At 41.5% G+C, this 14,302-nt stretch overlaps 1 protein-coding gene across 12 annotated transcripts in view; it reads right to left on the bottom strand.

The window, feature by feature from the left end:
- The window catches only part of CSGALNACT1 (chondroitin sulfate N-acetylgalactosaminyltransferase 1), a 318,463-nt gene that overhangs the window by 208,528 nt on the left and 95,633 nt on the right, over positions 1-14,302 (bottom strand). For 5 of the 12 annotated variants that reach the window (XM_036300299.1, XM_036300295.1, XM_036300307.1 and 2 more), the window contains exon 3: positions 1,166-1,241. The exons of 3 other annotated variants lie outside the window; for them this stretch is intronic. The gene's annotated coding sequence lies outside the window, so the exon portion shown is untranslated. Of the gene's footprint in view, positions 1-1,165; positions 1,242-1,854; positions 1,906-14,302 lie in introns of those variants that run through there. 4 more of the 12 variants (XM_036300293.1, XM_036300294.1, XM_036300296.1 and 1 more) reach the window with 3 other exon arrangements.

The following is a 14,302-nucleotide window of genomic DNA, read 5'->3' as shown; positions in this document are numbered from 1 at the left end:
CCTGAATAGGCAGATAACAACTGATGAAACTGAAGTAGCAATTAAAAAAACTCCCAGTAAACAAAAGCCCAGCTGGCTTCACAGGAGAGTTTTACCAAACATTCAAAGAAGAACTAACACCCATACTCCTCAAACTATTCCAAAAAATCCAAGAGGAAGGAACACCTCCAAGCTCTTTTTATGAGGCCAGCATTAGCCTAATTCCAAAACCAGATAAAGACACTACAAAGAAAGGGAATTACAGGCCAATATCCCTGATGAACATAGATGCTAAAATCCTCAGCAAAATATTAGCAAATCAGAGCCAGCAATACATTAAAAAGATCATACACCATGACCAAGTGGGATTTATTCCAGGGATGCAAGGCAGGTACAATATCCGAAAATCAACAAATTGGAAAACAAAAATCGCATGATCCTATCAATTGACAGAGAAAAAACCTTTGACAAAACCCAATACCCATTTTTTTATAAAAAGCCAGCAAAGTGGGAATAGAAGAATCATACCTCAACATAATAAAGGCCAACATCATACTCAATGGGCAAAAACTAAAATCCCCTAGGAATAGGAACAAGACAGGGATGTCCTCTTTCACCACTTACTATGCAACTGTAAAAACGAAGAATCTCATACCCTTTGAGGCAGTATGGAGGGACTGGAGAGCATTATGCTAAGTGAAATAAGCCAGTCAGAGAAAGTAAGTATCACATAATCTCACTCATATGTGGAACCTAATGAACAAAATAAACTGATAAACAAAATAGATCCAGAGACATAGAAGCATGGAATAGACTGAAGAATCTCAGGGAAGGCGAGGGTGGGTGGGGTTGGGAGAGATTAACCGGGGAACTTATATGCATAAATGCAGAGCCCATGGACACAGACAATATTGTAGTGAAGGCCTGGGAGGAGCAGGGGTGGTGTGGAGGGGGCCAATGGGAAAACAAAAGGGTGAACATCTGTAATACTTTCAACAATAAAGATAAATTTAAAAAATATAAGGCAAAAACAAGGGAAGAAAGAAACAATACCTATAAGCATTCACTCATATTCTCACATAAGGTTATCTTAAATGCATTAAAAACAAAACAAACAAACAAAAAAACAACCCTTCCCCAGTCAATGTGCTGAAGAGGTGGTACATGAGTGAAAGCTATGACTCACAATTACCATGTGAAGTCTGCGTGTCTCCTGTTTGCTTGCCAGTGTTTTGCTGTGTGGTGCCCCCAGAAAACTTTATCTGTAAAGAACCAGATAGTAAATATTTTAAGCTTTGTGGGTCACATAGGTTTCCATCACATATTCTTATTGGGTTTATTTTACAACCCTTTAAAGGCGTAAAAAAACATTCTAGCTCGAGAGCCATTATAGAGCAGCATTTGGCCACATTGGCCATTTGCAGGCTATCATCACACAGTCTGCCTTGGAACATCTTTGATGCTTAAACGTCGATGCATGGCAACCACCTCTGAACAGACAAAATTACTGATTAAGCAAATACAGAACATTAAGAAGCTTTTGCTTAAAAGGAAAGTGCTTTTTTAAAAAAGGTGCTAAAAGAGTACAGTTCTGCCTAAACCATTTTATTGGTTTCACACAATTCCAATCGCTCTATCAGAGCTGTCTGTGCTTCCTTTTGGGTTTTTGTTTTGTTGGTTTTGCTTTAGGGAAGGAGGGCAGAGCTTAGGAGAGATAGAGGAAAAAGAATTTGGCAAAATGATTCCATAATTTATACTTTAAAAATTAAAAGGCTAAATTAGGTAAGTTCTAGGCCAGCCGTCGGCAAACTATGGCCCGCGGGCCGCATCCGGCCCGTTTGAAATGAATAAAACTATGGAAAAAAAAGACCATACCCTTTTATGTAATGATGTTTACTTTGAATTTATATTAGTTCACACAAACACTCCATCCATGCTTTTGTTCCGGCCCTCCGGTCCAGTTTAAGAATCCATGTGGCCCTCGAGTCAAAAAGTTTGCCCACCCCTGTTCTAGATAATACCTGTAAGAAGAAATACAACCTCTCAAAAAATAACCTATGACAGACTCTAAGATATATAAAACATGAATACATGATGAAGTAATGACAAAAGTTTATGGTGGCTTATTCAACAAAACTATTGCTGAGTCAACTGATTATCTAGAGGGGGAAATCAAATTAGATATTTTTAATCTCAAAATATACTCTAAAATAAATTCCAAATAAATCACAAAGGTAAAATTTTAAAATTATATTAGAGGAGTTAGAAAAATATGCAGTTAAATATATTTCTCTTCTTTCTTTATGGAGAAAGACGTTCTCAACCTATGGCAGAAATCATGCACACACACGAAAGATATAATGAAAAACTTAACAATTAAAAGCAGTATATTAAATTAATAAATTTATTTTTACATAATAAATTGTATATTATAATATGTTATTTAGTAAATTAAAATGACAAATAAATTTAGTAAATTAAACACATGTAAACATCAAAAATTTATTAAAAAATAAAAGCCAACTACTAATTAGGAAAACATTTTCAACAAATATATTGGAGAAAGCATCAATATCCTTAACATACAAAGAGCCCTTATAAACTGTAAAAAATATACTAGACTTTAATCGATGAAAAGAAGAAGGGCTTTTTAAGGAGTAAAAATATTAATATACAGATTTTAAATTTTCAACCTCACTGGTAATAAAAGAAATGCAAATTGAAACAGCATCATTAGTTTTTGGTTATCAAATTAGCCACGCAAACACACAATGCCAGTTGGGAGTAATGAGTCCCAGCTTCCCACCTACAGCTGGCTGGAATGGAAATTCACTCTGGTAAATAATTTGGCAAGCATTATGTATCATGTATCTTTAAAGTGGCCAAACTTTTTAACCTATTAATTTCACTTAGAGGATCAGTCTAAATGAAATAATCATAAATCTGGACAAAGATGGATGCACTAAGATACCCACATAGTCTAGCCAGCAAGGCTCAGGTGGTTGAGCGCTGACCTATGAAACTTCACTTTGCAAATACTTGTTTCCTATGTGCCAGACTTAGCTGCTTCCTGTTTATGAAGAGTAATTATTACCCAGTCTGTGTGGCGCAATGGTTGACCATCGACCTATGAACCAGGAGGTCACGGTTCGATTCCCGGTCAGGGAACATGCCCAGGTTGAGTGTTGGATCCCCAGTTGGGGCCATGCAGGAGGAAGCTGATCAATGATTCTCTCTCATCATTGATGTTTCTATCACTCTCTCCCTCTCCCTTCCTCTCTGAAATCAATTAAAATATATATATATATATATTTTTAAATATATTTTATTGATTTTTTTACAGAGAGGAAGGGAGAGAGATAGAGAGTTAGAAACATCGATGAGAGAGAAACATCGATCAGCTGCCTCCTGCACACCCCCCACTGGGGAAGTGTCCGCAACCCAGGCACATGCCCTTGACCGGAATCGAACCTGGGACCTTTCAGTCCGCAGGCCAACGCTCTATCCACTGAGCCAAACCGGTTTCGGCAAAAAATATATATTTTTAAAAGATATACACATAAAGCTGGAGACAATTTAAAGTCCTAACACTGGGGAATGATTAGTAAGTTATAGCATGCACATACTATGAAATATTGTATTGCCTTTAAAATTAGGCTCATGAAAACTTTTTCATGATGGAGAATTTATTATGATCTACATTAAATGAGAAAGGAGAATACAAAACTGTATGTGTTGGGATGTAAGGTATGATAACATGCACATACAAACAGACACACACATACACTAATAAAAAAAAAAAAAATGCCAAGCCGAAACCGGTTTGGCTCAGTGGATAGAGCGTCGGCCTGCGGACTGAAGGGTCCCGGGTTCGGTTCCGGTCAAGGGCATGTACCTTGGTTGCGGGCATATCCCAGTGGGAGATGTGCAGGAGGCAGCTGATCGATGTTTCTAACTCTCTATCTCTCTCCCTTCCTCTCTGTAAAAAAATCAATAAAATATATTTTTAAAAAAAAATGCCAAAATGGCCAACAGCATTCATCACTAGAAATTGGGATTACAGGTTGTTATTTTATTCTTTGTATATTTCTACATTTTCCACAATTAATATATTTTCATTTCATAGTCAGAAAAAATATACCTTGAAGACAGGCCACAACCCCTCTGATACTCATAAAGCCAAAACTTATCCTAAACTATAATTACACAAGTAAAACAACCTCAGGCATCTAATCTAAGAGCTTGTATTGCAGATTAAAAACCATTATGACTATTTTATAAAACTAAGACATATCCTAAATCTATCAAGGTCTCATTCCAACCTGCAACCAGCCCTATATTAATAACAGAACACTCCGTATAGGCAAGACACAGGTCTAAGAATAAAAACACCAGTATCAATAAAAGGAAAGGATCCATGTAAAAACCCTGTAAGCAGCAAAGCTGAATTCATTACAAGGAAAATAATCAATAACCTTGATTTTATATTAGATCAGAGTAACACCTTCATGTAGGCCTGCTCTCACTGTGACAGGCAGCTGGGAACAAGACTCGCCAGTTACTTGATTCGAATACAATGAACAAAGGAAACAATGTTGTGGGATTATTAATGAATCAAATAGGGAGAAATGAGTAACACTGGGGAGCATGATGCAACAGTACCTAAGACACCCTCTAATGAGGACAGGAAGGATCTAATCCAAATGCTCAAGTATCAAGTTCATTTTGGCAGAGAGGAAATGCTGGGGTAGAAACTACAGATTGTGCAGCCACACTCACAGGGGGTGAAATCCCCACCGCACCCACATACAAACTGTGTGCTCTTTAGCCCGACTCCTAATCTCTCGGAGCATCAGTTTCCTCGTCGGCCATCAAACATAAATCATCATTCACCTTGCAGGGTGGGTGTAAGGTCCGAGGCAATAACTACTGGATGCCTGGTTAAAGGCCCAGTATGTCTAACAATGAATGGAGCCCATTACTCTTTTATGAAACCAGGGGCCACGGAGGCCAACCATGCATCCCTGATGCTGTGGACACTGCTTGTCCCTTTCCTGGCCGACTTGCAGGCACTGGGGAAAAGCCTTGCTTGGAGCTGGCAGGGGGGCTGAGACAGGTAGGAAGAGAATAAATCGGCAGTAACCCTGAGTAATTATATAAACCCAGGCTCTGTGGGTTCCCCGGGCAGCTGGCCCGGGCTCTGCTCCACCGTACCTCAACCCAGATCCCTAACAGCCTGGGACAGAACTGAGGACAACGAGATGGAAAAAAACAGAAAAATAATCCTCAGAGAAGGAACAAAATAACTACAGAAGGTGAGGGAGGGAAGATGAAAATTAGAGAAAATACAATAAGCCTTATAATTACAAGAAAAAAAATAACAAGAAGTAAATTAGGAATGAGAAACCAACAACTCTAGAATAAGCCTATTGAATAACACTTTCAAAAAGATGTTGAACAAAGGATGAAAATTGGCAGTGATGGGAGGAATTAATGAAGACAAAAATCAATATAACTCAGTAGAAAGCCAAGAGAAAAATACTAGAAATACACAGTAAGCATGGGTAATATAAGAATGCTGCCTGGAGTACAATCAGGACCCTAAGAGAATTAGACAATGACCTTGGGGCGGGGGGCGGGGGAGGGGGGGCACTTGCAAAGCTCCAGCCATCACCAGAAGCTGATGAAAGATCCCAGGTGGAATGGCTGATAATTGAAAAGTTAAAGGGCAATTCTAACAACTTGTCAATGGATTAAGGCCTCAGTTTTCAGAGAAGTAATATAATTTAAGGAGATACTGAAAATCATTAGCAACATTAAAATGGACTGTAATTACATTATGGCTAGTGAAATAATGTAATAATGAGCCCTTATTTAGAAAATAAAAACAATTATGTCAGACAGATGTGACAGCTCCTTACTTTGTTACAGGCACTTTCCTTTTTAGCTGGCAGGAGAGCATAATGCAGTGGTTCTCAACCTTGGCTGCACATTAGAATCACTTGGGAATCTTTTTAAGTGAAATAAGCCAGTCAATGAAGGAAAAATACCACATGATCTCACTCATTCATGGATAATAGAGACCATTATAAACTTTTGAACAATAATAGATACAGAGGCAGAGCTGCCTCAAACAGATTGTCAAACTGCAGCAGGAAGGCCGGGGAGGGTTGCGGGGCAGGAGGTAGGGGGGTAAGAGATCAACTAAAGGACTTGTATGCATGCATATAAGCATAACCAGTGGACATAAGACATTGGGGGATAGGGGAGGCTAGGGGACTGTCTAGGGCGGGGGGATAAAATGGACACATATGTAATACCCTTTGTAATACTTTAAGCAATAAAAAAAAAAATAAAAAAAATAAAAAAATAAAATAAAATCCTGATTTCTGGGCCTCATCCTCTGGAAATTCTGTTTCTTTGTTATGGGGTGGGGCCGCAACATTAGTAACAAAGAAACAGAATTTCCGGAGGATGAGGCCCAGAAATCAGGATTTTAAAAAGATTCCCAGGTGATTCTAATGTGCAGCCAAGGTTGGGAACCACCATAATGGATAAAGAAGCACCATCCTGTGTGAGAAAGACCTGGTTGCGAATCTCAGTTCTGTCCCCTTACTAGTTTGCACATGTTAGTTAAACGCTCTAAGCCTGAATTTCTCATCTGTCTCATTGGTGTGTCACAAATACTTGACAGGAAGACCTAGCATACAGTAAGAGCCATATAAACGGTACCTATTGTGAAGATGAAGAACATCTATTGCGTGGAGCTATGTTTTAAGGAGGAGGGAAAAGACACACTTCCCCAATGTCAAGACCTTGTCAAGTTGCTAAGAGGAAAGAATGACAGCCACATTGATAAACAGTCTGGTGTCTGGTGCTCAGCTCCTCAGAGAATACATGCCTTACCTCCTCTGTCCTAGCAACAAGGTTAGAACTACATGGCTCAGTGACTGAGCCCACCACTCAGCATCCGGGAACCTGTCTACTATCCCCAAAATAAGAGCCAACCTTCTGTGGCCCCCATAGCATCCCCCACAGTAGGCCTCACAGACGCACAGCAGCCAACCTTGGGCATTACAGGCCACCCTGAAGGTCATTTCCAGGAATCCCACAGCAACAAGGACATTCCTACCAGGTTGGGAGGGGTCAGCTGAGTGGCCTCTTGCCGTGTATCACCTTGGCCCGGCGCCACGTTCAACGCACTCGATAAGAAACGAGTATTTTCTGATCAACGCCAGTGACTAAAAATGGCCATGTGCCTCTTGGGATATAAAGTTATGTTTGCTTCTCTTTCATTTCCCCAGCTCATCTGAATATTTAGAAAGAGAACCTAGTGATCGTCTGCTAAATGAATTAAAAATGTGTATCTCAGCGCTAATCATAATTCTCACCACAGTCTCGAGCTGTGTTTCAGGAGAGCAGATTATGCACTCTGTAAAAGTCAATGGCTGGATTGTTTGCCAAATGTAAAACAGAGAAGAGGACTGCAAATATTTTGGATTGCTCGAAATTACTAAGTGAAGGTCACATGTTATAGGATACTAGAATCTGGTCCAATTTACTTTAGAAAGTATATTAATATTTAAAAGCCTTTAGGAGAAACTGTTTTGCCTACACCCTAAATAAAAACTGTATGGTCAGCTCGGTGGGCAGCAAGAATTTGTATAATGAGACGGTTGAGTAAAAGAAAGAGGCTCTCTATGTTGTGCCCATCTCGGAAAACAAACGCAATAGACAGCGCTGCTCAGCCCAGACACTTCAAGGAGCCTTCGAGAGGCCAGGCACCGATGCAAACTGAAACATGAAATACATGTTTTTCGGAGAAACTAAGATGGCGGCATAGATAAACACCGGGAAATTGCTGCTTCCCACAACAATCGATAAATGCATCAAAAACACAAGGTGGACATCATCCAGAACTACAGGAGGGCTGGCTGAGTGTAAATTCTACAACTAGAAGGAAAGAAAAGCACACTGCGAGCAGGAGGAGCTGCAGAGGTGGAGTGCAGAGGTACAGGGGCTCGCGCGCGGAAAGGGTCTGGCACCTGAGGACGCGGCTGTCTTTTTGAATCCGGAGGGAGACACAAGCTCCCGACGGCTCTGAAATCCAGTTCCGGGAAGTCTCTGGGGACCCAGGACTCATACAGGGAGAAACTGGACTGTCTGGCAGCGGGCGAGCATGAGAGCGGCTTTCCCTCAGAGGTGCTTGCAGCCGTTGCCGGGACACTGGGACTCGCGACTCCTTAGGGCGGGGCTGAGGCTCCGCCATAGCTGCTTTCTCTGCCCTTTGATTCCTTGAGACCCCGCCCCGCCCAGGCTGCAGCAGAGGCTTTTGCATATGAATGCCCCGGCCATTTGCAACCTGTAATTACCTAACCGCAGCTGGGCCAGATAGACCCAGAGCTTCCAAGAGAAGGCCCAAGGCCCCACAGCGGCTTGCATTGCTACACAGCTGAGCATCATCAGGGCACTTCCAAACTCCAAAAAAAAGGAAGGGGAATCTGCAGTTCTCTTCGTAGTTCCTGCTGTGTAACCTCAGGCAGAGGCTAAATTAGCACCTCCTTAGATCCAAGAGCCACTGTACCCAGTGGTCAGAGGGGGACCATCCAGATTGCAACTCCTCAGATCCATAAGGGACACACTCAGGGTGCAGTCTCAGTGAGCACCAAAGCCCCACTGAAGCAAGTCTTGCCCCAGAAGGGTGTCTCCAGCACAGAAGTTCTCCCACTGCAGACACAGCTGATTCTCGCTGCCAATTGCCCTGGAGGTCAATTCCTCCCAGTGATCCTACAACAACCGAGGCACCAAGAGTGCACCAAGAGTGTCCACCCCAGGTAACTGGGGAGGCTGAGCTACTGGGCCCTACAGGACACCTGGCGCGCAGGGCCACTCTATCAACACAGGGAAGCAGCCAAAATGCGGAGACAAAGAAACAGGTCACAAATGGCAGAAATGGAGGAAAGCAAATGACTGGATATAGAGTTCAAGGCCACGTTTATAAGGTTTTTCAAGAATTTTATGGAAACCGCCGATAAATTTAATAAGTCCCTCAATAAGTATAGTGAGACCATGGAGGACATGAAAAAGGACCAACTAGAAATTAAGCATACACTGACTGAAATAAAGAATAATCTACGGAGATCCAACAGCATACAAGAGGATCCCAAAAATCAAGTCAAAGATTTGAAATACAAAGAAACAAAAAATACCCAAACGAAAAAGAAAAAAGAAAAGAGATTCCAAAAATATGAAGATAGTGTAAGGAGCCTCTGGGACAACTTCAAGCGTACCAACATCAGAATTATAGGGGTACCAGAAGAAGAGAGAGGGCAAGATATTGAAAACCTTTTTGAAGAAATAATGACAGAAAATTTCCCCCACCTGGTGAAAGAAATAGACTTCCAGGTCCAGGAAGCGCAGAGAACCCCAAACAAAAGGAATCCAAAGAGGACCACACCAAGACACATCATCATTAAAATGCCAAGAGCAAAAGACAAAGAGAGAATCTTAAAAGCAGCAAGAGAAAGACAGTCAGTTACCTACAAGGGAGTACCCATACGACTGTCAGCTGATTTCTCAACAGAAACCATGCAGGCCAGAAGGGAGTGGCAAGAAATATTCAAAGTGATGAATAGCATGAACCTGCAACCAAGATTACTTGATCCAGCAAAACTATCATTCAGAATAGAAGGTCAGAGAAAGAGCTTCACGGATAAGAAAAAGCTAAAGGAGTTCATCACCACCAAACCAGCATTATATGAAATGCTGAAAGGTATTCTTTAAGAAGAGGAAGAAGAAAAAGGAACTCTTACCATTTGCCACAGCATGGATGGAACTGGAGAGCGGATAAATACCACAGGATCTCACTCATTTGTGGAATATAATGAACAACATAAACTGATGAACAAGGACTGATCCAGAGACGGAGAGGCATTGATTGGACTGTCGGGCTTTGGAGGGAGGGTAGGGGAGGGTGGGGGTATGGGGGAAAGATCAACCAAAGGACTTACATGCAGGCATATAGGCCTAACCAATGGACACGGACAATGGGGGGGGGGGGGGTGAGGGCATGAGCGGGGGGTGGGGGGGTAGAGGGTAACGTGGGGACAAGGACACATATGTAATATCTTAATCAATAAAAATATATTTAAAAAAAAAAAGAAATACATGTTTTTCAGGGGTTTGCCAAACGCTTTGTTTTGTTTCAGTATCTCAAAAATACTTTAGAAGTAAGTGAATATAATGACAGCTTGTTGCATATTACACAGTTCCTCTTTGAAAACAGCTCATTATTCCACAATATAAGAACAAAGTACTCTCTTCCTTCTCCTACCCAGGAGCCTGTTGCAAAGCATCAAGCAATCTTAATCAAATGTCCAAATATGTATGGGTTCTTAACATATTCATGAATAAAATTGTATTTTTAAAAATTAAAGTTAAAATCTGACTGTGAAAACAAGTATGAGAATACTTTGTTGGCAGGAATGTATCACTTATTGGAGGGCAACGTAGCAAGACTAAAACCTATACTTTGACCATTTCTAGATTCCATTTCTATAAATTTACCCTGCAGACACACTATCACATGTACACATGCTATTTCACCAAAGCTTCTTACAGTACTGTAAGAATGGAAAAACCTAAATGCCCACCAACTGGGAACTGGATAAATCAATTATATCCATAAAACAGAATAATGTAGAGTCACCAAAAAGAATAAGGCAGTTGTATACATAATAAACTGAACCAATAACCACATGGAAATCTCACATTGTTAAGGGGTTTTTTTGTGTGTTTTTTTACAGCAAGGTGTGGAAGTATATAGAATATGCTACTGTTTATGTGTATAGAAATGATAAAGACAAAGAAATGCTCACATATAATATTAGCAGTTAATATTTATTGAAGGTATTCTGCATGCCAAAAATTGCTCTTAGTGTTTTATATGAATTATCTCATTAGTTCTTCTCAGCAACTCTGAGATATACTATTTTTTGAGAGATATACTATTAATATACCCATTTCACAGATGAGAAAGCTATGGCACAGTGCAGTTAAGGTCACGAAGTTAGTGGCCAAGGTTCAAACTCTGTCTGGCCCCAGAGCTCACCCCCTTAGTCACAACTATTTGCACTTTCTTGTTCATATATTATCTCTGAAAGTGTTCATAAAAAACCTGGTAAGGGCCAGCTGAGGTGGCTCAGTGGTTGAGCATCGACCTATGAACCAGGAGGGCACAAGCCTGGGTTGCTGGCTCAATCCCCAGTTGGGGAGGGAGAGGGGTGGTGCAGGAGGCAGCCAATCAATGATTCTCTTTCATCATTGATATTTCCATCTCTCTCTCTCCCTCTCCCTCCCTCTCTGAAATAAAAAAATACTTATGTTTTTTTAAAAAACTGGTATGAAGAATAGTCCCCAAGAAGGGAACTGCCTGGCTAGAGGTTGGAGATGGGAAGGAGGTTAACTTTTCACTGAACCTTCTGAACTCTGTACATGTGTGTGACCTTTCCAAAAATAAATAAACATGTGTAAAAAATTTTTATTCTACCTGCTTGAATTAATTGGCAAGGACAATATGAATTATTGTTATGAACAAAATATATATTTTTGAATAAATATAGTTTTATTCATATATTTACTTGTTTTTAAGGACTTAAAAAAATGGTAATAAAACTTCACCCAGTACAGAATTCACAATTATGTATATAAACAATTTTTAAGATAATAAAGGGGAATAATAAAATACGCATACCAAAAAATAGCATGAAGTCTATTGCTACAGGTGAGGTCTGAGGCTCTTCACTTACAACAGATTATCCCAGACGCGCATCAAAGACATAAGTTTTTAGACTTTGTTATTTCTACATAAAGAGACCAATTAAATGCATTCCAGGTAGCAGAAAAGAACAAACGCATACTTGATCTATCTCTTAATTATGACCTTGCTCTAACAATAACAGAGAAACACAGCCATTTTTTTCTGACAGAGAAAACATTCATCATAAAATATGAAACCATACCATCGTCTATACTAATAAAAGGGTAATATGCTAATTAGACCAGGAGACCTTCCAGATGTCCTTGCATACAAAGCTATGGTGGCAGGGCTGAGGCAGAGATGGTTAGGAGCAAGCAGGCAGGGGGTGGCAATTGGGGGCAAGCAGGCTGGCAATGGGGAGCAGTTGCAGGTGAGCAGGCCAGCAGGGGTGGTCAGTTGGGGCCAAGCAGGCTGGCGGGGGTTGGGGGGCAGTAGAGGGTGAGCAGGCCGGTGGGGGGGGGGGGGCAGTTAGGGGTGAGCAGGCGAGTGGTTAGGGGCAATCAGGCAGGCAGGCAGGTGAACGGTTAGGAGCCAGCGGTCCTGGATTGCGAGAGGGATGTCCAACTGCCGGTTTAGGCCTGATCCCACAGTTGGACATCCCCTGAGAGGTCCCAGATTGGAGAGGGTGCAGGCCAAACAGAAGGACACCCCCCTCATGCATGAATTTCGTGCACTGGGTCACTAGTAACATATAAAAGGTATAAAATGTGAGGTAGGACCCTGTGTTTTGTGTGTTTATCTGAACTATAAGGTCAATACCCAGAGCAGTGCTCCTCAAACCTGAATGTGGGTACATATCACAGAGGCCTTGTGATATGCAGATGCTGGTTTAGAGAGTCTGGGGTTGGACCCAAAACTCCACATTCCTAATGAGCTCCCAAACAATGCCTGTACTGTGGTGGGCACACTGTATTTTGAGTAGCAAGGTGCTAGACAATATGTGTAAAACAACTATAATTTGATAGATTAAGTTTTAGAACTAAATTGCAGCTATTAAAATCTCAGCCCCTTCTGAAGCTTTTGAAAATTCAGCCAAGAAATAGATTTGAATAGATTTGTATTTCCTCTTGAAAACTGAGCAGTGTGCCATGAAGAGGGAAGATGTACCTGCAAATATGCTGCTTTCAAATTTGGTCAGCAATTCAAAGTGGATTTCAAAAGAATCAGGAGAGGATCTGGCTCCAGGAGTGGTTGAGAAGGGCTGGTAATTAGCACACCCTTGTTTACATAAGTGGGCAATTTCCAAGCACTTACATGTTTTCAGCTTAATGACAATTCATCATATGAGCACCAATAACTCTCAGGTGCTGATGACAAGAGCAATATGGTCCCTGTCCCCCAGCAGATTACATAGGGAAACAGAACAGCTGCCCGAATCACAGGAGGGTCCCTCACAGGAGACAGGTGCTATAGAAAATGTGTGGGAGGGGTGCAAACAATACACCTAATTGCTGAAGACATTCAAAGCAAAGAAACAAAACCCCTGGGGTAAGGAAAACATATGGAGTGGGTTTTGGTGATGATTTGAGGGAGGAAGTGAGTCAGCCTCTTAGACAAGGTGAAGGAAGGCAACCCAAGGAAAGCAGAAGAGAGCAGCACACCCAGGTCACAGTCAGAACGGGGCCCAGGCAGAGCCAGGGGCGCACCCCTGTCTAGCACAGACCCCTGTATGAAGAGCCGAGACAACGTTGTGTTCCCAGGGTGAGGCCAGGAGAGGTTTCAATTTGACCTCATTTACAATGGTAACTGGAAAGTCCCTGACTCCGGAGTCACCAGATAATTCTACAAGTACAAAGCGTCCAGAGAAAACCGGGTAACAAAGAAGAAAAAGCCGTCGGACAGGAGGGACCAGTCCTCAAAGTCATCATTCTCTCTGGGCCTCGGTTTTGTCAACTGTACAGAGGTCAGCAAACTTTCCTAAAAAGGGCCAGGCAGTAAATTAATTTTAGACTTTGCTGTTGCATGCCAAAACAGCCCTAGGCGATATGTAAATGAGTGACTAGGAACATGGCCATGTTGCAATAAAACTTTATTTTACAGAATGGGCAGCAGGTAAGATGGATTTTCTAATGCCCTGAATTGTAAAATGGGGAAGATAATAACTTTCCTAATATTAAGTATTTCTGGATCAAGATCAGGAGGGGAAGTTGATATAACTGATGAGTGACACTGACATCGATTCAAATATTCATTGACTATAACGTCTATGTACATCCAGATGCATTTGCTCCCTGTCATCGTTACCTCCATCCCTCCTAATTCACGGGGGGAAGCGTCTCCTCTCCACCTTCCTCCTCTGGGGCCTCACTCCTTAAATTTCTCCTGTCTAGAACCTTCAACCTTCCTCTCTCTATTGCCTCTCTCCATCAGTATACAAACAGCACAAATGTATTCCGCTCCCCAAAATAATAACCCCCACTTCTTTAACTGTGTCCGTTTATATCTGCCACTCCGTTCACAGCCAACCTCAGGAAACAGCAAACTGTACCGGCTTTCCCCACTTCT

The sequence above is a fragment of the Myotis myotis genome, unplaced genomic scaffold (genome assembly GCF_014108235.1).
Source record: "Myotis myotis isolate mMyoMyo1 unplaced genomic scaffold, mMyoMyo1.p scaffold_m19_p_3, whole genome shotgun sequence".
Classification (NCBI taxonomy): domain Eukaryota; kingdom Metazoa; phylum Chordata; class Mammalia; order Chiroptera; family Vespertilionidae; genus Myotis; species Myotis myotis.
This window is presented reverse-complemented; position numbering and strand designations above follow the sequence as displayed.